At 46.6% G+C, this 22292-nt stretch overlaps 1 long non-coding RNA gene across 1 annotated transcript in view; it reads right to left on the reverse strand.

Moving 5' to 3' along the window:
* Nucleotides 1-359: 359 nt before the first annotated feature.
* The window catches only part of LOC143827741 (uncharacterized), a 32402-nt gene continuing 10469 nt past the window's right edge, over nt 360-22292 (reverse strand). The window contains exons 2-3 of the long non-coding RNA XR_013227400.1: nt 6878-7035; nt 360-4181 (exon numbers count right to left, since the gene is read on the reverse strand). This is a non-coding gene — a long non-coding RNA (uncharacterized LOC143827741). The remainder of the gene's footprint in view (nt 4182-6877; nt 7036-22292) is intronic.

Below are 22292 nucleotides of genomic sequence, written 5' to 3' on the forward strand. Positions count from 1 at the left end.
GCATCCTGTCCTCCTCCAAATGACAACCTTTCAAATACTTAAAGAGGGCTATCATGTCCCCTCTCAATCTCCTTTTCTCCTGGTTGAACATTCCCAAGTCCCTCAACCTATCTTCATAGGGCTTGGTCCGACCTCCTGGAATGCCAAAATCATTCCGGACTGGGAGGGAGCCTGTACACATGTATTTATACTAGGAAACTCACCTGAACAGGTTGTTTCCTTGAAATTCATGGGATTGTTTCCCTGCATTTCATATTGCGTTCCACTAGATTGCCCGCTTTTTTTAATTTAATAAAAACGTTTTGAAGAAACATACGTGAAGATCTGTTTACATGATGCGCAGATGGGTGTATTTGGGGGGGGGGGACAGCAATGCAGCTGGAAGCTGTGGGGCTCCCACAGGACAGCAGAATGCTGGTGGGGGGAGCAGATATCTTTCCAAGTAATAGGACACCGGAAGTTTCCTTCGTGCAGTCTCTAGCAAAGGTTTCTCCGGGTCCTTGCTGAGGTTTCTTCTACTCCTAGCCTGCTGTACCTTTACTGCAGGGAGCATTTTGTCTCCATATGTCATTGCACTTGTATAGACTTTATATGCTCTGGGCTGCTTCTCTTAGCAGAGTAAGTCATAGATATGCACACGCTGTATTTCTGGATTATGAGAAAAGGATTTATTAAGGAACGACCATATTTGATAGTGCAGAGATTGAAATAGCCTGACTACAGGCTGACTAGCAGAGAGAGAATGAGATAGAAGCTTCCAAGAAGAAGCAGGAAATTGCCCCAAGAGTGGCAATCTAGAGATGGACAAGAAGTAACACTTAACAGGATAGAAGGTCAGTAACCTCACTGACCTATCTAATGGTCTGCCCACCTCAGGCTTTTGTTCTCTTCCTATTTTTGTATACCAGACATTGCCTATTCCAACAACCCTTCTCAGGGTCTAGTGTACAAAATCCACAAGGTACATCTTCTTACGTAGACTTTGAAGCTTCTCCCTGGAGAGTGGCTTGGTGAGTCATTTCATTCGTAGGACAGTAGTCCTGCTCAACAAGCCCATCTTCCTTCGTGTTTCTTCGCATCAATGTGCTTAGTTCTCGAGTTGCTCTGTCAGTGCAAGCTTTATGCACCCTTGGCTGTCTTCATAAAGTGGCATTGGCTTGGCTTCTTCTATCCCAACGTCTTGCATTAGTTGCAGTATCCACTTCAGTTGTCGTCATGCTTCCGCTGCAGATACATATTCAGCTTCAGTTGTGGAGACAGCTACACTTTCTTGCTTCCTGCTGCTCCAGCTGATTACTCTGCCGCCATAGTAGAACAAGTGTCCACTGGTTGACTTCCTGTCAGTAGTGTCTCTTGCCCAATTGGCATCCATCTAGCCCACCAGTCAAGGATTGTCACATGTTGGTCACTTCAGTTTCAGATGTGCAGTACCAGTCAGGTACTTTGTAAGTTGCTTGACTGCCTTCCAGTCTCTTTTGGTTGGTGATTCCACATTCCTGCCTAATAAACCAACAGCCGCCGTGATATCTGGACACATCAGTGTTTTCCAATTGCTTCTCTGTACTCCTTGTACAGATTGTGGCTCTGATCACGAACTGTTGGTGGCCAAGGTGAAAGTCCGATTATGTAATATCAAGAAAAATGTACCCCCAAAGAAGTTTGATGTCACCAAGATTCCGCCAACATATGCCATAGAAGTGAAGAACAAATTCGAACTGTTTGATACTACTGAGAAGCTACCTGAGGAATTGTAGCAAGAATTTCGGTCTAATATCATAGAAGCTGCTTTAGAACACATACCATACAAAAAGCCAGAAAGAAGATGCAGCATCTGACACCATCAAAATTGCTGAAAAACAGCAGCAAAAGCTGCTGGCATGAGAGATGAATTCAGGAAGCTAAATGCAGATTTTCAACGTGCTGCTAGACAAGATAAGGAAACGTATTGGATGCAAGGATGCAAGCAACTGGAAGGGGAGTGTACTAGAGGCCACACCTGAAGCCTCTTTGCTCAGGTGAAACAAGTTCGGAGCACCTACACTGCTCGTAAAGTGACCATCAAAGACAAGCATGGAAAAGACTTGACTGACCAAGCCAACATCAAGGATCGATGGCGACAATATGCAGAAGAATCATATGCAAACACCAAGGTGCCTCAGTCACCAGCCAAAAATTGGAACCGCCTATAATGGAAGAAGAAGTGATCTGGGCTCTGAAACAGCTCGCAAGACCACATTGCAAATTTGCGCTTGAAAAAACACATGAGTATCAAAAGGCCATCTCTCTATGCTATGTTGATTATTCTAAAGCATTTTATTGTGTTGATCACAAGAAGCTAAGGGATGCCTTACATGAATCGGGAGTGTTGTCCCACTTAACCTAACTCATCAGTTCATTCAAATAGGTAGCCATGTTGGCCTGAAGTAGCACAATAAAATCAGATTCCAGTAGCACCTTTAAGACCAACAAAGATTTATTCAGGTCATGAGCTTTCAAGTGCAAGCACTCTTTGTCAGGCTATGATCTTACATGATAGGGAATATATAGCAAAAATCAATTCAGTGACATCAATAGACTGTGTCACAACCAAATACAGCCAATGATCAGCTCATTGTACACCAACCAGGAGGCCACAGTATGAACAATATATGGAGACACTGATTGGTTCAAGGTCAGCCAAGGAGTGAGACAAGGGTGTATCTTATCACCCTTTCTTTTTAACCTTTATGCAGATGTAAGAAGAATTCCAGATTCTTCTTAATCTGGAAGAATCTACGACCGGAGTCAAAATTGGAGGTCGTAACATCAATAATCTCCTCCATGCAGATGATACAACACTCCTTGCGGAATCGGAGCGTGATCTGAAGACCCTAATAAAGAGACTGAAAGAAGAAAGTAAAAATATGGGATAAGACCTAAATATCAAGAAGACCAAGTTTACTGGCAATAGCAGTGGTGGATGTAGCTGTGAAATCAAATGGCGAATAACACTGGGCCGAAACGCAATGTTAGGCATGAACTGAATATGGAAAAGTGAGGACATCAGCCTTAATACAAAGTTCCTGCTAGTCAGTGCTATTGTCTTCCCCATAACAACCTATGGATGTGAAAGCTGGACCCTGAAGAAGGAAGACAGGAGGAGAATAGATGCTTTCGAATAATGGCATTGGAGACGAATGCTGCAAATACCATGGACAACCAAAGATAATTTTAGAGGGGAGCAAACCAACTATGTCATTAGAAGGGAAGAGATTGCGGCTAAAGCTCACTTACTTTGGACACATCATGCAATCAAACTCGCTAGAAAAATCATCAATGCTCGGCATGACCAGCGGCAAAAGGAAAGGTGGTCGCCAAAGGATTCGCTGGCTCGACACGATCAAAGCCAACACAGGGATGACCATGAACCAACTAAAAGAAGCAGTCAGAGACAGGGGCACATGGCAAAGACTTTCCTATAGAATCTCCGAGGGTCAGACACGACTGAACAGATGACTTCATCATCATCATCACTGCTTGTTGTCGAGGAAATGTTCACTAATTCCTCTCTGTTCCAAGTAGTTTGTCTTCATAGGAGTTGGCGCTGGCTTTCTTTCATATTCATAAAGTTCAGAAATGCTAGGATTTTCTGCTAATATGTTAATCTTCTCAATCAGATAGCTTCCATCTTCTCTACGTTCTATTTGTATTCCAAGATAGCACTTGTTGTCTCCAAGTTCCTTCACTTCCACTTCTTGATTCAGGTTCTAGACGATTTCATCACAGTCCTCCTTGGCTTCATAACATAAATGCAGATCATCTACATAAATCGGTATATGTCCATCGTTTGTCTCTATATCTTGAGTAGAGACGTGGTTTCACTTTGCCTTGCTCAAACCCTTCCTTGCTGAACATTTGATGAAGTCTTTCATTCCAGCCTCTTGCAGCCTGTTTCAATCCATAGATGCTCTTTTTCAGTTTACACACCAGGTTCTTGTCTTTGTGCCATTCAAATCCCGGTGGCTGTTCCATGTAGGCTGCTTCCTTCATTTCTCCATGAAGAAGTGCTGTCTTTACATCCAGATGCCCCACATACATCTTTCTTGCTGCTGCTATGCTTAAGAGCTATTGTCTTGAAAGCCTACAGGGTTGCCTTAAGTCGGCTGTGACTTCACAGGACATCCCAGGAAAGCGCAATTATCCTGCAATTACAAGCAGAAGTGGTTTAAGGATTTGTGGGGCCCATAGCACCAGAGCCAGGGATTCTTGGGGCCCTAGCAGAGTACAATTGCGGCAGGAGCAGCTGAACTGGGGGCGGAAGGGCCCCCCAAATTGGAAAGAGGTGTCACTCTGACTGCCCTTAAAGAAGGGAAGGGGGAAGGGAGAGGCTACAGTCCTGAGCCATGCAGGGGAGAAAGCACCATGTGAGGGCCCTGCAAGTGCAGGGCCTGTGGCGTTACATGTGCTACGTGGATGAACCGGCCCAAGGAAAATGCATATTGTAGTGAGAGTTTATGGCAGTAACAGCTGCCCAACTGCTATGTGTGGTGCTCCCCCTGCTGGCTCTTCCTGAACCATGCAAGTCAAAAATCACAAATCTTTTATAACCTCCCCTAACCTGTGATGGACAAGACTCCCCCCTCCCTCACACATGCACATTTATGAACCATTTAAGAGCTGGAATTCGAGGGACAACCTAATAATGGCTGGTCTACTTTCTCCAGAACCGCAGACAGAGGGTTGCAGTGGGGGAGAAACAATCTTGGTGTTACCAAACCCCCTGTGGAGTTTAGTTTTTATTTATTTATTTTATTTATATACCGCCCTCCCCGGAGGCTCAGGGTGCTATACTCTCCCCTACATTGTTTAACTTCTTCATGCACCCTCTGGCCCAATTGTTCTGGAGCTATGGGCTGGGTTGTCATCAGTATGCGGATGACACCCAGCTCATCTGTGGATGGCCGTCCCGACTGCCTCCCAGAACCATTTGCCAGACATTTGGAAGGATTGGCTCAAGCAGAGTTACCTGAAATTCAACCCCTCCAAGACAGAGGTCCTGTGGCTGGGTAGGAAGAGACCAGACTCAGAAGTGTACTTGGCCTCCCGGGATGGTGTGTGGCTCCAGGCTGCCAGGAATCTGGGTGTGATCTTCATAGAATCATAGAATAATAGAGTTGGAAGGGACCTCGTGGGTCATCTAGTCCAACCCCCTGCACTATGCAGGACACTCACATCCCAATCGCTCATCTACTGTCACCTGCCACCCCCTTGAACCTTCACAGAATCAGCCTCTCCGTCAGATGGCTATCCAGCCTCTGTTTAAAAATTTCCAAAGACGGAGAATCCACCCCCTCCTGAGGAAGCCTTTTCCACTGAGAAACCGCTCTGACTGTCAGGAACTTCTTCCGGAAGTTCAGTGCTTCCCTTTCAGTGAAAGTGCAGGTCACTAGAGTAGCCCAATTGGTGTTTTTCCATCTTTGCCTGGTTAGGCTACTAGTGCCCTATCTGGCCCCAGAACACGTAGCCCCAGTGATCCATACCACAGTCACCTCCAGATTACATTTTTGTACCTTGCTCTGTGTGGACTTGCCCTTGTCTCTGACCTGGAAATTGCAACCGATACAAAATGTGACTGCTAGGGTTCTCTCTAGAACAGGGGTAGTCAACCTGTGGTCCTCCAGATGTCCATGGACTACAATTCCCATGAGCCCCAGCCAGCATTTGCTGGCAGGGGTTCATGGGAATTGTAGTCCATGGACATCTGGAGGACAACAGGTTGACTACCCCTGCTCTGGAACATCCTGGACAGCCCATATCCATCCGTTGCTGAGGCAGCTGCATTGGATATGCGTAGAATTCCGCATCTGGTTCAAGGCATTGGCTTTAACCTTTATGGCCATTTATGCTCTGGGTCCAGCATATCTGAGAGACTACTTGTCAGCCTATGTATTCTGGAGAGTTTGGCCCTGGCTCCTCCCTGGTGGAATGAGCTCCCCTAAGAGCTTAGGGCCCTGATGGATCTAGCTCAACATCATCCAAGCCTCTCCTTTGAGTGAAGACATCCCTCTGCTGGCTCAGAGAAAAATTATGGAGCCAGCAGCAGAGCATGTCTAATTAGGGCTATAATCTGTAAATGATGCTGCTTTTGAGTTGCTGTTAGTCTGTTTTAAAATTTATGAAGGTTTTAATCTTGTGTATTATTTTAAGCTTGTTGTAAGCCACCATGAGTCAGCTTTGCCAGGAGTGGCAGGGCAAAAATCTAAAGGTAGGTAGGTAGGTAGGTGGGTGGGTGGGTGGATGGATGGATGGATGGATGGATGGATGGATAGATAGATTTTAAATGGTTATATTGTGTGATTGGGTTGTTGGCCACCTTGGAGAGCCAGTGTGGTGTCGTGGTTAAAGACCAATGGGCTCTAACCTGGAGAACTGGGTTTGATTCCCCACTCCTCCACACGTAGCTGGCTAGATGACCTTGGGCTAGTCACACTCCTCTTAGAGTTGTTATCACAGAGCAGTTATCTCAGAACTCTCTCAGCCCCACCTCCCTCACAGGAAGGGACAGTTGTAAACTGCCGTGGGACTCCTTTGGGTAGTGTAAAGCAAGGTACAATGAAAGGAAGGGAGGGCAAAGAAGGGACAGAGTTAACTGTATAAACAGATTAATTAATTTCACTTTGAGCTTCATAATTCAATTTAGTTTGAGCAGAATCGAACCTCAATAATCAAGAAAAGTTCCTTTTCCTTTTTTGCAAACAAAGGCTCATAAGGGATGTGTGTGGCAGGGGAATCCTACTAACAATTTTGGGGAGTATTCTTTTAATTTTTACACATAATAGCAGTTGAGTAGAATAAAGGGTGGATATCTGAGTAAAGGATAGTTCTGTGCCTCATGTACCTTGGCAAATTTCACTCGGTTTGAGAGTCTGTGTCCAGTAATTGGTCCAATGGGAAAGGTGTGATCCAGAGTCCCCCATTGTGTCTGTCCCTTCCCCTGTAAAACCGTGAGGTGATTTGCTTCCTGCACGGATCTTCTTAGCCTTTGAGGCCCAGCTGCTGGATTAGGGATGGAGACAGAAACCAAGAGTCAGTTAAGAGAATTTAAACCTGCCTGATTCTTTGCAGGACTGTGGACAAGGGATTAAAGCAGGGATAATCAAACTGCTGCCCTCCAATGTTTGCTGGCAGGAGCTCATGGGAATTGTAGTCCATGGACATCTGGAGCGCCGCAGTTTGACTACCCCTGGCAATGGCAAATCACCTCAGAACATCTGTTGCCTTGAAAACCGGCACCCATTTTTTTTACTATTATAGCAGTCTGATAGACTTTGCTGATTAGAAGTTTTCAGCTGTGAGCAACCACTGAGCCAGGCTCAGTCAGTCACCCCTTCAGTGTTTGACACAGATCAGTGTTGCTACTGACCAAAGTAGACCCTGGCAGACCCACTTGGGCTTGGATTCATTTGAAAGGAAACAAATAAATGAACATTCCAGTCTTAAGACTCAAGCACAAGATGTTAGATTTCTGTCTTGTAAATACATCCCCCCTAGGCGATGTTTAAAAACTAAACAACCAAGACCAATATGACATCAAATATAAGAAATCAAACAAAATTATACATGTGGTGAGGCAGATTGTGGGTGAGCAAAAGGGATTGTGTCAGTGCTTGGCTCCTGTGGCCCTTTCTTGCATGCCCAGGGAACTGCCAATCACCACTTTGGAATCAGAAGGCAAATTTATTCCAGGCCAGACTGGCCAGGGATTCTGGTTTGGTGGGGGGGGGGGGCGGAATCATCTGGATGTGAAATTGTGTCCACTGTGGTGGGCAAGTAGTTGTGAATTCCTTGCATTCTGCAGGGGGTTGGACTAGATGGCCCTGGAAGTCCCTTCCTACTCTGTGAATCTATGATTATATGTAAAATTCAGACATTCTGAATATTGTTTCAGAGTTTGGAAAGTGCAGAAATTGTTTCTGCAGCAGCAAGTGGCTATGCCTGTGTTGACACGTGAATTTCTCTTACAGAGAAATCAGGGTACACAGATAAGAGTCTGTAGGACTTGGTAAAGAGGTTATATTTCGGGAGCTACATATCATTCCAGAGTGTTTGGGTGTGGTTTTTTAGCCAGTTCCCTATCCACCTAAACCATCTGAAAATGCAGTCTACGGTCCAGTTTACCCATCGGAACATCATGGTGAACCTAAAATCTAGGTAAATAATATCTACTGAGTTTTCATAATCTAATAAACCCATCACCCTGTCAAAGAAGGAATCCAGGCTGATCTGTGAGGACCTGTTGGAGACAAACCTATGCTGACTTCCCCAGATTAACAAATTGTTCTCTAGATGAATGCAGATTACCCCCCTTTAAAATCTGCTCCATTGTCTTCCCTGCAATTGAGGTCTGCAGGTGCAATAATTTTGCAGCTGCCCTGTTGCAACTGTTTTCATGCACATTATGGGGTATGTGTTTAATTCTGATATATGTGCCTCATACTGAGAATCAGTACACAATTGCACGGTATGTGCCTTATACTGCAAATCTGTGCACAACAGAAATCAGGACAGGCCGAAACATTTGGCCAACGAAGGCCCACAATCCAAACATTCCCACTCCAACTTCACTTCTTAGAGAGAAAAAAATTATACATGTAAAAACAAACAAATCTACTGCCTCAAATCTGCTGCTTCCTCTAAGCCACGGTCAGTGTTGCTCTGGCAGAAGATATGGTCTGTGCATAGAAACGGGGCATTGAATGGACTTGGTTGTTGTGGTATGAGGAAGAGTCAGCCGCTGTGCAAGAGAGGAATGGGCGCTGAACGGCGGCAGGGAACATTCTCTCCTGGGACCCGGGCACCGTGCCAGGGCTGTTTCCTGCCTAGCCTGTGCCAAGTCCAGCCAACACCCCCCCTTCCCTTCGCCCTTTTGTCTCAGAAGGAGCTATTTGCTTTGGCCTTGCAGTTTTACAGTTGTGGATTATTCACCTCCCCAAGCACTTTTCTTTTCTTTTCTTTCTTTTTTTGGCAGCCCTCAAAGGCCTCAATGGCTGGGAATACCATTCTAATGACAGGGAAGGACAGCTTATTTAGAAGATGAAAGGGGACTTGTGGTCTCATAGCAGCGCCTTGCAGCCCTCAAAGAAGTTGCTCTAATGATGGGGGTGAGAGGCAGGGGAGGCCTAAAACAAACTCCAAAAGGAGAGCAAATAAAGCAGCCAGGGGCTTAAGATATATTAAATTACCCTGATTAGGAATTTAGGTAAGGCTCCAGGCTGTTGGAGAGGCACCAGGGAGAGGGGGGGCACCAAAGGATGCTATTCATTCCCAGGGAACGGGGTCAGGAGGTCCGGGGAGTTCACAGGGTCTGCCTCCATTCTTATGTTAAGAGAGGGAGTAGAACAAGCATCTCCTCGGCGTCCCATTTTCCAAGGCAAGAAAGTTGCTCTAGCTCAGGCATTTTCAACCAGGGTTTATTGAAACCTGGATTTTCTTGACAGCCCTGGAAAGGTTTCCTAAATGGGTGGGAGTTAATTAATTTTGTTTATATTTTAAAATTTGTTTATCATTTATTGGGTTATATGAACATATACGGCCAATGGCCAATGATGGCCCGGGAGGGGGTGGGAAGGGGAGGGGCCATGGATGGAGAGGGGAGGGGTCCCACACATCTGTGCTTCCCAGCCATATTCTGCACGATTGCCTCTTCTTGGGTTTCTCGAAGCCTGAAGAATGTTTCAGGTGTTTCTCAACAGAAAACCCTTGGATGCTTTAGGATGCTTTGGGCTGATCCTGCATTGAGCAGGGGATTGGACTAGATAGCCTGTATGGCCCCTTCCAACTCTAGGATTCTGTGAACAGTGAAAATATTGAGAAAGGCTGTTCTAGCTCATTGCTGTCAGCTTCCTCCCAGCTCCCTAAAAAGGGCAATATAGCAAGGCTTGGGAGAATTTGGGACTGACCGAATGCAGGGCTCTACAAGGCTAACCAGATGACCAGAGTCCAAGAGGGTTCCTTCTGTAACTTTCAAAATGAGTTTACGTGAGAGATTTCCCCTCCTCCCTTGTTTTGTTTGACAGAACAGAGTCAGATGCATCAAGGCATCTAGCTATAAATTAAAACAAAATGCCACCCTATTCTGGCGTTAATTGCAGCACTCTGCTTTGCAGGGTTGTTGTAAGGATTACAGCATAATCTGGGTGAAGCAGTCTGAGCACAGATGAGCACATGTGAAACAAGAGTCAGGGGCTGAGCTATCCAGCAAAGAGCCGTTAGGGCACCGAGTCACACAAGTCAATGAGTGTGAGCTATATAGACATAGCTCACTGCACTTTCACTACTAATTCCATCACTTGCAATGATCCGAGCATAAAGCAATCTCCCCTACTCTAATTTGCAAACCTTTGTGTTTGGCAGTGTTGCCCAGGATGACCTTGACCTCTTCCTTCCAATGCCTCCTCACAACCTATCTAATTTCTGAAGTCATTGACTTCTGAGTGTTCATTTCCAACCTGGCTGGAAGACATTAAACTGCATCTCTTTTGCTATCCTGGGTCTTTTCTGCATGTGTAGGATAATGCACTTTCAGTGTACTTTTGCAGCTGGATTTTCCTGTGCAGAACAGGAAAATCTACTTCTAAAGTGCATTGAATGTGCATTAACTAATGAGTGCAGAACGGGCCCTTAACTCTTTCCCACTGCCTCCTGACAACATTTACACTGTAAGGGCAAGGATCTTATTTACCCTGGAGTTGGAGCAGATGTTTTGATCTGAGGACCACATCTGGACTTCTGCCTGCTTTGGGGGGCTGCAAACTAGATGCTGGCTCTTCTGATTTAGAGCACCAGCGACCCCAGTGTGTCCCCCCTTGCTGCCCTTGAGCTGCTGCATCAGCCCATTCACCAGCTCTGCATTTCAGCTGGCTGCTTGAGCACCTAAAAAAGCACTCACTCACATATTTATTTGTAATTATGACTGTATATGGTCATATCGAGCCTCTTGTGGTGCAGAGTAGTAAGGCAGCAGAAATGCAGTCTGAAGCTCTGCCCATGAGGCTGGGAGTTCAATCCCAGCAGCCGGCTCAAGGTCGACTCAGCCTTCCATCTTTCTGGGGATGGTAAAATGAGTACCCAGCTTGCTGGGGGGTAAACGGTCATGACTGGGGAAGGCACTGGCAAACCACCCCGTATTGAGTCTGCCATGAAAAAGCTGGAGGGCGTCACCCCAAGGGTCAGACATGACCCGGTGCTTGCACAGGGGATGTCTTTACCTTTACCTTATGGTCATATCTCCCAATAAATGTGTAAACAAATACTTTTATTTCTTAAAAAAAGACATTGGCTGGCCTATGTAGGCACAAGTGAGCCCTATTCATTTTTCTGTGACAAGCAGAACATCCAGGAAGAAAGCGTGAATTAAAACAAGTCATCAAAACAAACAGGGCCCAGTTCCCAGTAGTCATTTGAAGGCCCTGCAATGTTATTTCGGGATGCATGCTTAGGTTGGCTCAATGCAACAGAACGGTGATTTTTCTAATTGTTTAGTGGGGAATCCTGGAAAGCTTACAAAGACCTGTCACAGCAGGTGAACCGCCTGCTCTCGGTTTCCAATCTCCTGCAATCTTCAGCCAAGCCCAGGGCTGAGGTACTGAATCAGTTTGCATGAATTGGTCATAAAACCCCATAGGCTAGGCTGATGCCCACTTGTGAATGGACTGCAAGGACTAGCACATCCCTTTGCAATAATACACGATTCCTGGTAGACAAATCATTGTGGATATTGTCCTCTTAAGAAAGAAAGGTTGGGAAACACAGCAAAAGAAGTCAAGAGACACAGCCAGGGCATGTGATAGAGCGAAGAGGGTCAGATTAAAGGCCTCTTAAACAGTAACAGCCAAACTGACATATTTGGAAAAGGTGTGATCAAAATGTACTGGGAGGACAAGTTTTTCTAATAATATCAATCCATATGCATTTTCCTGTTTGTTGTGAATAACAGTGTAGACTTTATAACATGTATGTGTGTACACAATATAAAGTGCCAGCTCCCTGTCCCAGGGGACTTACAGTTTAAACCAGAGATAGATAATTTTAGCATGTTACTATGTTTCAGGGGTAAGACAAGTTTGGTCTGCCGTAATGGATTCTTTGGTTAAAAAATATCGTCTTTGATGCCCCCCCCATGCGTGAGGTCTTCTTCAAATCTCGGCCAAGCAGAAAAATTAATTTTTCCTCACTACAATACAGCATAAACAATCTATCAATTTTTAGTATTAATCATCTTGTTGCGACACAAGATCCTCCAATAGAACTTCCCCCTTAAATTTGACCTCCTCTCACTTTTACAACCTGAACTAAGTGACAATTTAAATCAGGGGTAGTCAAACTGCGGCCCTCCAGATGTCCATGGACTACAATTCCCATGAGCCCCTGCCAGCAAACGCATGCAAGAATCTTACTGAGAATCTGTCAATTAATTTTTTATCTTCCTTGGATCACTAAGGTATCATCATCAATAGCTATTTTGGAGCTATATCCTAGCCAAGTTTATGTGAAGGTAAGCCCAAATCAGTTTGGGTGGAATGTATTTATTTACTTCACTTACTCCCTGCTGTTCTCCCCAACCGTGACCTGAAGAGGTCTGCATAGTTCTTTCTTGCATTTTATCTTCACCAACTCCATTTCCTGCCAAACAATGGGAAGTCTTTTTATGATTGTATCCTGTTGGTTTGTTTTATTTGTTGTTGTTTCACTTTCAGGTCACCTTTTGTGGAAAGGCAGGGCAGACTTTTTAAGCTACTGGTGCTGATATTGTTATTTAGACTTTATCCCACTTTTCCAAACAAGATTTTGCTCAAAACAACCAACAACATACCAAGAATGTATAGATGAAAACCAGCAAAATACACTGAAAACACATTAAAACAATTGGCAACAACAAAAACATACCAGCCCCAAAGTCAACACTAGAAACACAAGAAATATAACAACTCAGTCAAATACCTGATGAAATTTAAACAAAACAAAACAGCTAGATGCTCGGGGAATATTCCACAGATATGGTGCTGTAACCCAGCGTCCCCGTCCCTGACCACTGGTATATTAGTAATAAAACACAGTCCATATGAGATTTGCCTTCCATTTATGGTTCAGAAACCCTTGAAGATCCTTAAAGATTTCTAGGGGCTTCTGAAAGAAAATAATAGCAAACAGGTTTCCCTGAAAGACAAACCCACATTCTTTCCAGTCTTCTGCAAGCCAGAGACGCAAAGAGAGTTCTCGGCATGTTCTAGGCGGTGCTCAGTTTGTGCAGAATAATAGCAAGGTTGATCAGGTCCGTGTTCTTTGTGTGCACCCTAGAAGAAGGCCCCTGAACTCTAACAGGACCCAGGGGCTCCTAAGCAAATGTGTTGATGTGGAATTGAGACAGGAACAATAATAATACTAGCAAGAAAGCCCATTGCAACCAGGAATGCAATGGGCGCTAGGACCCAGGGGACACCAGGAGGTGTTTTTTTTTCTGCTGCGTGGAGCTGTGAAAGGCTCCGACAGGGTTTTTTTGTTTTCTGCTGCTTGGAGCTGGGAAAGGCTCCTACAGGGTTTTGTTTTCTGCTGCTTGGATCTGCGAAAGGCTCCTTCCGGGGTTTTTTTTCTGCTGCTTGGATCTGTGAAAGGCTCCTGCAGGGTTTTTTTTTTCTGCTAGCTCTCGTGGGCGTGCCGGCTTGGAGCTCCTACAGGGGTTTTTTTCCTGCTGCTTGGAGCTGGGAAAGGCTCCTTCAGGGTTTTGTTTTCTGCTGCTTGGATCTGCGAAAGGCTCCTACAGGGTTTTTTTTTCTGCTGCTTGGATCTGTGAAAGGCTCCTGCAGGGTTTTTTTTTCCTGCTAGCTCTCGTGGGCGTGCCGGCTTGGAGCTCCTACAGGGAGCTGCTGCTTGGAGCTGGGAAAGGCTCCTTCAGGGTTTTGTTTTCTGCTGCTTGGATCTGCGAAAGGCTCCTACAGGGTTTTTTTTTCTGCTGCTTGGAGCTGTGAAAGGCTCCTTCCGGGGTTTTTTTTCTGCTGCTTGGAGCTGTGAAAGGCTCCTGCAGGGTTTTTTTTTTCTGCTAGCTCTCGTCGGCGCGGCGGCTTGGAGCTCCTACAGGGGTTTTTTTTTTCTGCTGCCTCTCGTCGCGCTAGCGGCGAAAGGCTCCTCCGGGGGTGTTTTTTTTTTTTCTGCTGCCTCTCGTCGGCGCGGCGGCTTGGAGCTCCTACAGGGGTTTTTTTTTCTGCTGCCTCTCGTCGCGCTAGCGGCGAAAGGCTCCTCCGGGGGTGTTTTTTTTTTTTCTGCAGCTTCTCGGCGGCTGGAGTCTTGTGTTGTGTTTGCGGCGGGGGCTTCCTTGGGGCCGGCCTGACGCGGTGAGAGACGCTTCGCGCCTCTCACCACGTCAGGCCGGGAGCAACTGCGAGCCGCGCTGAGCGCGGCTCGCAGTTGCTGGGGCTGGGAATCGGAGGGACCAATCGGCAGGCGCTTCGCGCCTGCCGTTTGGTCCCTCCGGTTGTCTGTCATGAGGAAGGGTCCAATCCGGACCCTTCCTCATCCCGGACACATCCCGCCCCAGAACCCCTTACTGTTTTATTTAGTCCGTGGCGCCCGCGGCGCCACGGGCGGTGTACAGATGGCGCCCGCGGCGCCACGGGCGGTGTACAGATTATTATTCCCAGTGTACGGAGAAAGACTTGGAAGGCATAGCCTCCTCCCACCCCCAGGAAAGTAACAGAGGGGCATATTCCCCTTCAGCTTTGGTCTCCTGGCATGTTGTGTTTGCAGCAGCACCCCACAAAAAAAATTATTTGGAATCTCATGTATATGACTACATATCACTCCATGTTTTGACTGTAAATGTAACGGTTTAATTTTATAATTGTGAATTGCACAGAGCCTTTTTGAAAAAGCTTTAACTTGAAGAAGCTTGACTGAGTGAACAAACCGACTAATGAATAATTTTTAAATAATAAAATCCTATTTCAGCACCTCGGCCAGGAAATCTCTCCCTTGGCTTTAAATTCCTTAAAATTGGATGGATCGGGAAGAGTCACCTGAAATTTAATCCCTCCAGACTAGAGGTCCTGTGGCTGGGCAAAAGGGGACAGGATCAGGAAGCACATCTCCCCTGCCTGGATGGGGTGCAACTGACATCTGTCCCACTGGCCAGGAATTTGGGGGTGATCTTCGATGCCTCACTATCTATGGAGGCTCAGGTACCAAGGTAGCCCAAATGTGACAGGCTTGGCTAGTAGCGCCCTACCTGTCCTCGGAACACCTGGCCACAGTGATCCCTGCAATGGTCACTTCCACTCTCAGGACTCCACAGGGCCTGTAAGATGGAGCTCCTCCTCCAGGCATTTAGTTGAGGCTTGGTGGAAGGACCGGGGTTATAAGATTGGGTCACCCACCCACCCCGGGTTTCAGGACTGTGTGTTAAACTATGTTCAGAACCATTGGGTGATCTTATGCCCCGTTTTACATCATCCGTTGATATCTACTGAATACCATACTATCGATTTTGTATTTTCAGGTAGAGTTAGTTATGATGTTATGATGTTTTATAGTTCTTATGGTATGTTTTTTGTTGTTGTTTTATTGTAGATCACCATGAGCCAGCTGTGCTGGACTGGCAGTATAGAAATTGAATGAATGAATGAATGAATGAATGAATGAATGAATGAATGAATGAATGAATGAATGAATGAATGAATATGGGGAGATGGTCTTTGAAGGGGAAAGGTTCATTTTCTGACTTAAGGAGTCTTCTGAAAGGCCCCTTCTCAAATTCTCACAAGTGAACTCAGAAAGAATTAACCTAGTTGATTCCCAGAGGTCTTGTCTACAATCACCACTTGAGGTCAACATCCATGCGCTACTTGATTACAGTCAAAACCAATGTCAGATGGTTATCATGGGATGTGTTCTGTCCATTCTTTTGTGAACTCCCAAACAGGTAAATTTCCTCATGCCTCTTTTCTGAGAAAATATGTATACTGTGTCAGCATGGATGAAAGAAAAGAGAAGAGTCTATTGTGCCCATTTTACAGATGAGAAACGGTTTGAAAGTTGGTGACGCAGTTCAGCAAGCCACTAATAGACAAGCATTTCTGTTTTGTACCAGCTTGTTGAAGTCCTAAGATTGCTGGAACTCATAATGGAGAAACAGTCAACCTCTGAATTGATGATGATAGCAAGAGATGGTCTGTAGAATCATAGAATAATAGAGTTGGAAGGGACCTCATGGGTCATCTAGTCCAACCCCCTTACTGAAGTAGAGCTAGAGGGTTTTACCCTGCTATTCTCTACGTGAAGGAGTCTCAAAGAGGATTGCTCTTCTCACAACAGACATTTTGTAAGATAGGTGAGGCTAAGAGAGCCCAAAGAGAACTGCTCTGTAGGAACAGCTCTAACAGGACTGGCCCAGGGTCACTCAGCTGGCTGCGTGTGGAGGAGTGGGGAATCAAATCTGATTCTCCAGATTAGAGGCTTCCTCTAAGCTTTCTGTAAACGTTTTTAACAGGAAACAATCTGGTCTAATACAGAAAAGCCGTTGTTGTTGACGATCCCAACTATCTTGTGGGACTCAGGGTGGATTACACTGGGAGTAAAAGGACATAATACAAAAATAGGTATTTGAAAATAAATACATCAAGTAATATTAAAGCAGGAATTAAACAAGTCATGATCTTTAACAAGCTTGACTAGAGGATCTTGGAGGGTGGTCAACAAAAATAATAACGGGGGGGGGGAAGAATCTCAGATGCCTAGTGGCTGACGGACCTCTTTTATAGAAAGGGAGATAGGGGAACCAGATCATCTCAATAAAAATTATTTTCTGCAGGGAAAGATCTCGGTAGCCGTGTCTCTTGTGAATTCTTCGCTGGGGGAAAGTGTTACTTTCCCGGCTTGAAAGGCAGGCGGAGAGATCTGGTGTGGAGAGAAGTGCGATCCAGGGAAGAGGACAAGCAATTTGCTCCCCTTACAATCACTCTACCCGCTTCGCTTTCTCCTGACTTCCTCATGTCAGGCGCAGCTGCAGTTGCAACGTTGCTCCAGATCTTCCCCCCTCCCATAAAAACCTCTGACAGTAACCCCACAATCCTGCAAGGTAGGAAGCTGGTATAGACCGGGTCGGGGTTCCTAAAGTGAGGTAGCAGTTCTTCCTCAGCCTGCTCCCGAGCTCCAAAGGATGAGCGGAATTTGGAGAATGATGGGAAGGTGTGTGTGGGGGGGGGAGAGGGTAGATTTATTTTATAAATGTTGAGAGCCCAATCTGGACAGCAAGGCTGAAGATTTATGGCGAACCAAGGGGAAAGTGGAGCAGACAGAAGTATTTCCTCTGTTTTTAAAAATTATAGTGCTGAGCTTTCTAAAAAGGTGTTTTGTTGGCAAACTCAGGGATTCCCCGGTCACCCACTTTCCTCTACTCCCTGCTCAGGTCGGACAGAATGAACCTCCTCAGAAAATAGCCGCCAGTTAAAGGAGGGTGTACCCCGGGGCACTTTAAAGCGGAGCAGGTGCAACGCGCAAGGTGGGGTGGGGACATAGACCGCAAAGGGAACCGCCCCCAAAATGTGGCAAAAATGCATACGGAATTTATATTTAAAAAACTAATTTCCCACTATGTTGGTGACTCAGCTCTTGAGTTCATAGTTCAATCACAGCTTAAATTTTCACTGTCTACTAGATAATCTCTTTTTTAAGAAACCAAAAACTCTCTCCATGCACACTCACAAATGTATTTATAAGCAGGGAACTTGTATTCGTACTCCCTTTCCTCCTGCAACCCAAGCCGCAAGGTAAGTAACTTTACTAGGGAGAAAGATCCGGCTGAACACCGTGGATTTCTGAATGAGCCAGCCATTGCGTTCCAGAAACACAGATAAGCAAGTCAAAAGCTCTCTTGTTTCGTTGTAATCCATCAGCATCATTCACTTTATAGTGGATGCCCATTTAATTAATTTATTTTATTTATTTATTTAGATTTATATACCACCCTCCCCGAAGGCTCATTTAAAATCCCACTTCTCCAGTCACCCCGTTGAAATCTGCTCCATTTAGCAGGGGGGTTGGACTAGATGACCCTGGAGGTCCCTTCCAACTCTGTGATTCTAAGTAAAGTGGGTGTTCATGGCATGTACCTGAACATTGGAGTTGCAGTCTTCAAGGCCCGGTCTTGAAAACATGCTGAACTCAAGGAAATGTTCCTGAGTAAAATTGCAGAGGAGGGTGCGTGTTAATCGATTGCAGCTAAGAAGGAAAGATTCAAACGAGTAGGCTTCTTACGGATTCGTTGTCAAACGCTTTCCTGGTCCAAGCCATTTCATCAATTGCTGGATCCCAATCGAGGCGGACGGAAATCGTATCCACAAGACTGTGGAGTCGGAGCCTAAAACGGAATATCGATTGCATATATTCCTAGCCCCTAAATTTTCGATTCTAAAGCAGTCTGGTGTATCGCTACCCTCTGAAGATGATGATGCTGTTCCGACTGCCACCTTTCGGCTTCCTGCGTTCTAAAAATGCTTGGAAGAAAAAACAAATTTGAGGGGAAAGATGAATTAGTCGCTCCTCCTAATTCCTAGACCATGTAAAGCGCCCAGAGCCGTAGGGAACGGCGGCATACAAATCTAAATAAATAAATGCATAAATAATTTGTGCCCCTTCTTGTCCCTGCCCACAACTAATTTCTCTGCTGCCTCCTTAGTGCACAAACCCAAGAGGAAGTGCATTTGGGCAGGAGAGGGAGCCGAAAATTACAGCCCCCCCCCACCTCTGGAGGAGATCTCTCCTCCTGCACTTCCTTGACAAGCCTTCCGGAGATCTTGGCTCTTTCAAGGGTCTCCTCTGCAGAAAATAAATATGCGAAGCTCACGTTATAAACTTTTGATCATGCGTGACCAGGGTCCATAATCTTTTAACTCTTAGACTAAGAGAAATTAGTTGTGGATAGGGACAAGGAGGGGCACAAATTATTTATGCATTTATTTATTTAGATTTGTATTTTAATTTTTTTGTTTAACTGATGCAAAAGTCGGAGCAGTCCTGAGGCCCCGATCCAGCAGAACGAAGCCCTTGGCATCCCGTTCCTCGCACGTAATCCATGGGACTGAAACCGGTCCGACTGGGGCTGGATCCGGGATTACAGCGAGCCCATCCCGGGAAGGAAAGCAGGCTCCTTTTGGTCCAAGAGGCTCCGGCGTGGGCTGCTGCTTACACGAGCGTCGAACAGAAGAAAATCAATTGCGACCTTTGTGGATTGGGGCGCCAGGAGTGCCTTCTGAATGGGGCGCCCCTCTGCGGGAGTGCCTCTCCGGACTTTGCTCTCCGAAGCACTGCAAATGCAGTGGGGGTGGGGGTGGGGGTGGGGGGCACAGGCCGCAAAAGGGGCGAAGGGAGAAGGAGCAGGGGGAGGGAGCTCCCAAGAGGACCCCTTGAGTCCCCTTGAGTGGCGGGTAGAAGGGAGAAAAAAAACCCCTTCTGTGTTGGGGACGCTCCCAGGTTCGACCTATTTTCTGAGCAAAAACCCCTGTAGGATCTGGAGAAGGACCGTGCGCGAACTCACTTTCTGTCCGGCTCTCTTGGAAAGCATGGGGGGGCGGGAGGGAGAGAAAGAAAATTCTGGTTTTATACACATGCACAGAGGTGGGAGAAGATTCCGCTACAGGAGCCTACATTTCCAATGCGAATCCTCAGCGCCCTGAAGAGCAGGCAGGACTTACTCCTGATTAGGTTTGTACTCCGGAGCTAAGCGTTAGAAAGAGGACTTATTTATCGATATACCTCTAATGGAGCACTTAAAGGGCTCACTCCTGTGTTCACTCGGATAGTGTGCACGCCCGGCTCTCCATGAGATCTAGAAACCTGCATGGGGCGTTTATGCATGGGCATAGTAAGCGATTACAGGGATGAATGTGCCAAAGGGGGGCAAATCCGTTATTCCACCAGTGACACTTAATGTGCCCACTCTGGAAGCCTGGCTGGTGGCCAGGGACCTTCGCTGATCTTTGAACTTTGCATAGAAATACATGTGCGTTTCACCGTTTTTTGATACACTGGACGTATTTTTCTTCCCTTTATGTTTCTGCCACAAAAATCTGGAGGTCTCTACAGTGTATTATCCCGTAAACTTTCCAGAGTATTTAAAGAGATCGGTGAAGCCTTATCCTCAAGTGGCAGGTATGTCCTGCCGGGGGGGGGGGGCACTGAAATCCGTCCATAAGGAACTAAGAACCAAGGCCAGATTTCTGACAGGTATAAATAGTCTGGCCTAAAGGCCATGAAATGCACGGGATATGGTGTGTAAACCCGATTTATACAAGATAAATTTAAGTTTTTGTGTGTGGAGAGGTGGCCCATTGCCTGGTTCGAATTACATTCAGCGAAAAACAGGTCCCCAGCCCTCCAGCCTTTGACTGAATGGTCCCGATGGCAGCATCTTTTAGCAGCGGTAACAAGAGCGGTGACCTCTCTGCTTTTCCGGAACAGCAGCCTCTGTCTCCCCCGCAGTCCTGCCCAAGCTCTGCCCTCTTTCCCGCTAGCAACGGATGCCTGCCTCATCGAGAGCAATTATCACTCCTGTGAAGGGATCAAACACCAGCGAGAGAAGAGATGTTTTTGTATCCCGCTTTCCACTAACCGAAGGAGTCCCAAAGTGGCTTACAAACACTTTCCCCTTCCTTTCCCTGCAACGGACTCCCTGTGAGAATGGCGAGGCTGAGAGAGCTCTGGCAGAACTGTTCTGTGAGAACAGCTCTAAAAGAACAGCGAGCAGCCCGAGGTCACCCAGCTAGGGAGGGAGGGGGGATATTTCAGGAGGAGTGGGGGATCTTCCGCTCTTTAACCACTACACCACGCTGCCTCACTAGACTAACCTGGGGTGAAAACATCTCTGACATTTTAAAAGTCGTGCAGAGGAGAATGTCTCTGAAGGGTTCCACTTTTCCCGGCACAGGGCTTGCTTAAGTTAGAAAACCTGCCCTAGTCGAGATTTCGGCTTCTCTGTGACTATAAAACGTTCCCCCCCGAGAAGCAGCATGCCTGCACCTTCATTCAACAAAAGGGGAAAGGTTGAGCGGGCGCTTTGCCTCTGTTCGTCCGGGTCTCAGTCGAGGCAGAGCTTTTCTTTGCCGGGGCAAGTCCTAGTAAAGCTGGGAAAACCAATGGCTGCGTGTTTCCCGTCGGCCTCTTACATGCAACTGCCTAGAAATGTCCCAGACTGCCCCCATTCTACTCAAGCAAGAATAATGGACTGGGAGGGGCGGGTCCCAGTGAACAGACAAAGATCGAATAATACAGACGCGCTGGGAAACCAACATGGCAATAAAAATATCCAAGTTGGACTTATATAGCGCCGTCTCTCTTCAGTGTCAGTCATTCTTTTATTCTTATTTCACACAAGTCCCCACGCATTTTGCCTACAGCTTTTTCAAGGGGCGGTTTTTATATTTAAGGGCCAACTTCAGCTTATTAAGAAATCTCTGGACAGAGGATCAGGTCATGCAATAGCTAAACTTCGCTTGTGGCGCTTCGGACGACTGAAACCGAAGAGAGGCGACTCCATATAAGTCCAATTTGGATATTTTTTTTAAGTGCCATATTGGTTTCCCATTCTACTCAGGCCGGGCTCTGTCTGCCCTTCCCCGCATCTCAGGGCAGACCACGCTGCCAAGGCATCCCCAGAAGCCACGTTGGTTCTGCCAGCCTCAGTTCGAGGACGGGAGCCGCGTGGGTCCGTTTCTGCAAATATAAACGCCGCTCTCGGGGCATGTTAGAGATGCGCATCGTTTCTCGCCAGCATCAGCTTTCTCTCCTCTCCAGATGCCCAGAAAAGGAGCTGTAACAAACTCGGGCGGGAGAGTCCTGCGTTCGAATCCCCTCCCCGCCACGAAGCTCCTCCTGGGACAAGCAGCCTCCCATGCTAAAATGCCGCCGGGGTCCCTGCAAGGGGCGCTTGGGCTGCCTTTCCTGAAGGGGGCGGTGGGGGAATCTCCTTAAAGCGGCAGATATTTCTAGCCCCGCTTGGACTTCAGCTGCCTCCAGTAGGGGGCTTCTAGAGCACAGCTAGAACCGCTTGGTCCTCCTCCTCCACCTTCACCTCCTCCCCCTCCCAGTTTATTGTTTCACCTGCTGAGATGCTGCGGTTTGTTCCTGGGCTGGGGAGGGGGATCGGGCCACCTGCCTGGGTTTCAGCCTTCCCTTCCCGCGCTCAGCCGGCTTAGCTCACCCACCCCCCGCTGGAATAGCTCCCCTGTCCTTTAAAATCATCCCAGTTAGGATGTGTATTTTATTTTGCG

This window comes from Paroedura picta, chromosome 18 (assembly GCF_049243985.1).
Source record: "Paroedura picta isolate Pp20150507F chromosome 18, Ppicta_v3.0, whole genome shotgun sequence".
Lineage (NCBI taxonomy): Eukaryota > Metazoa > Chordata > Lepidosauria > Squamata > Gekkonidae > Paroedura > Paroedura picta.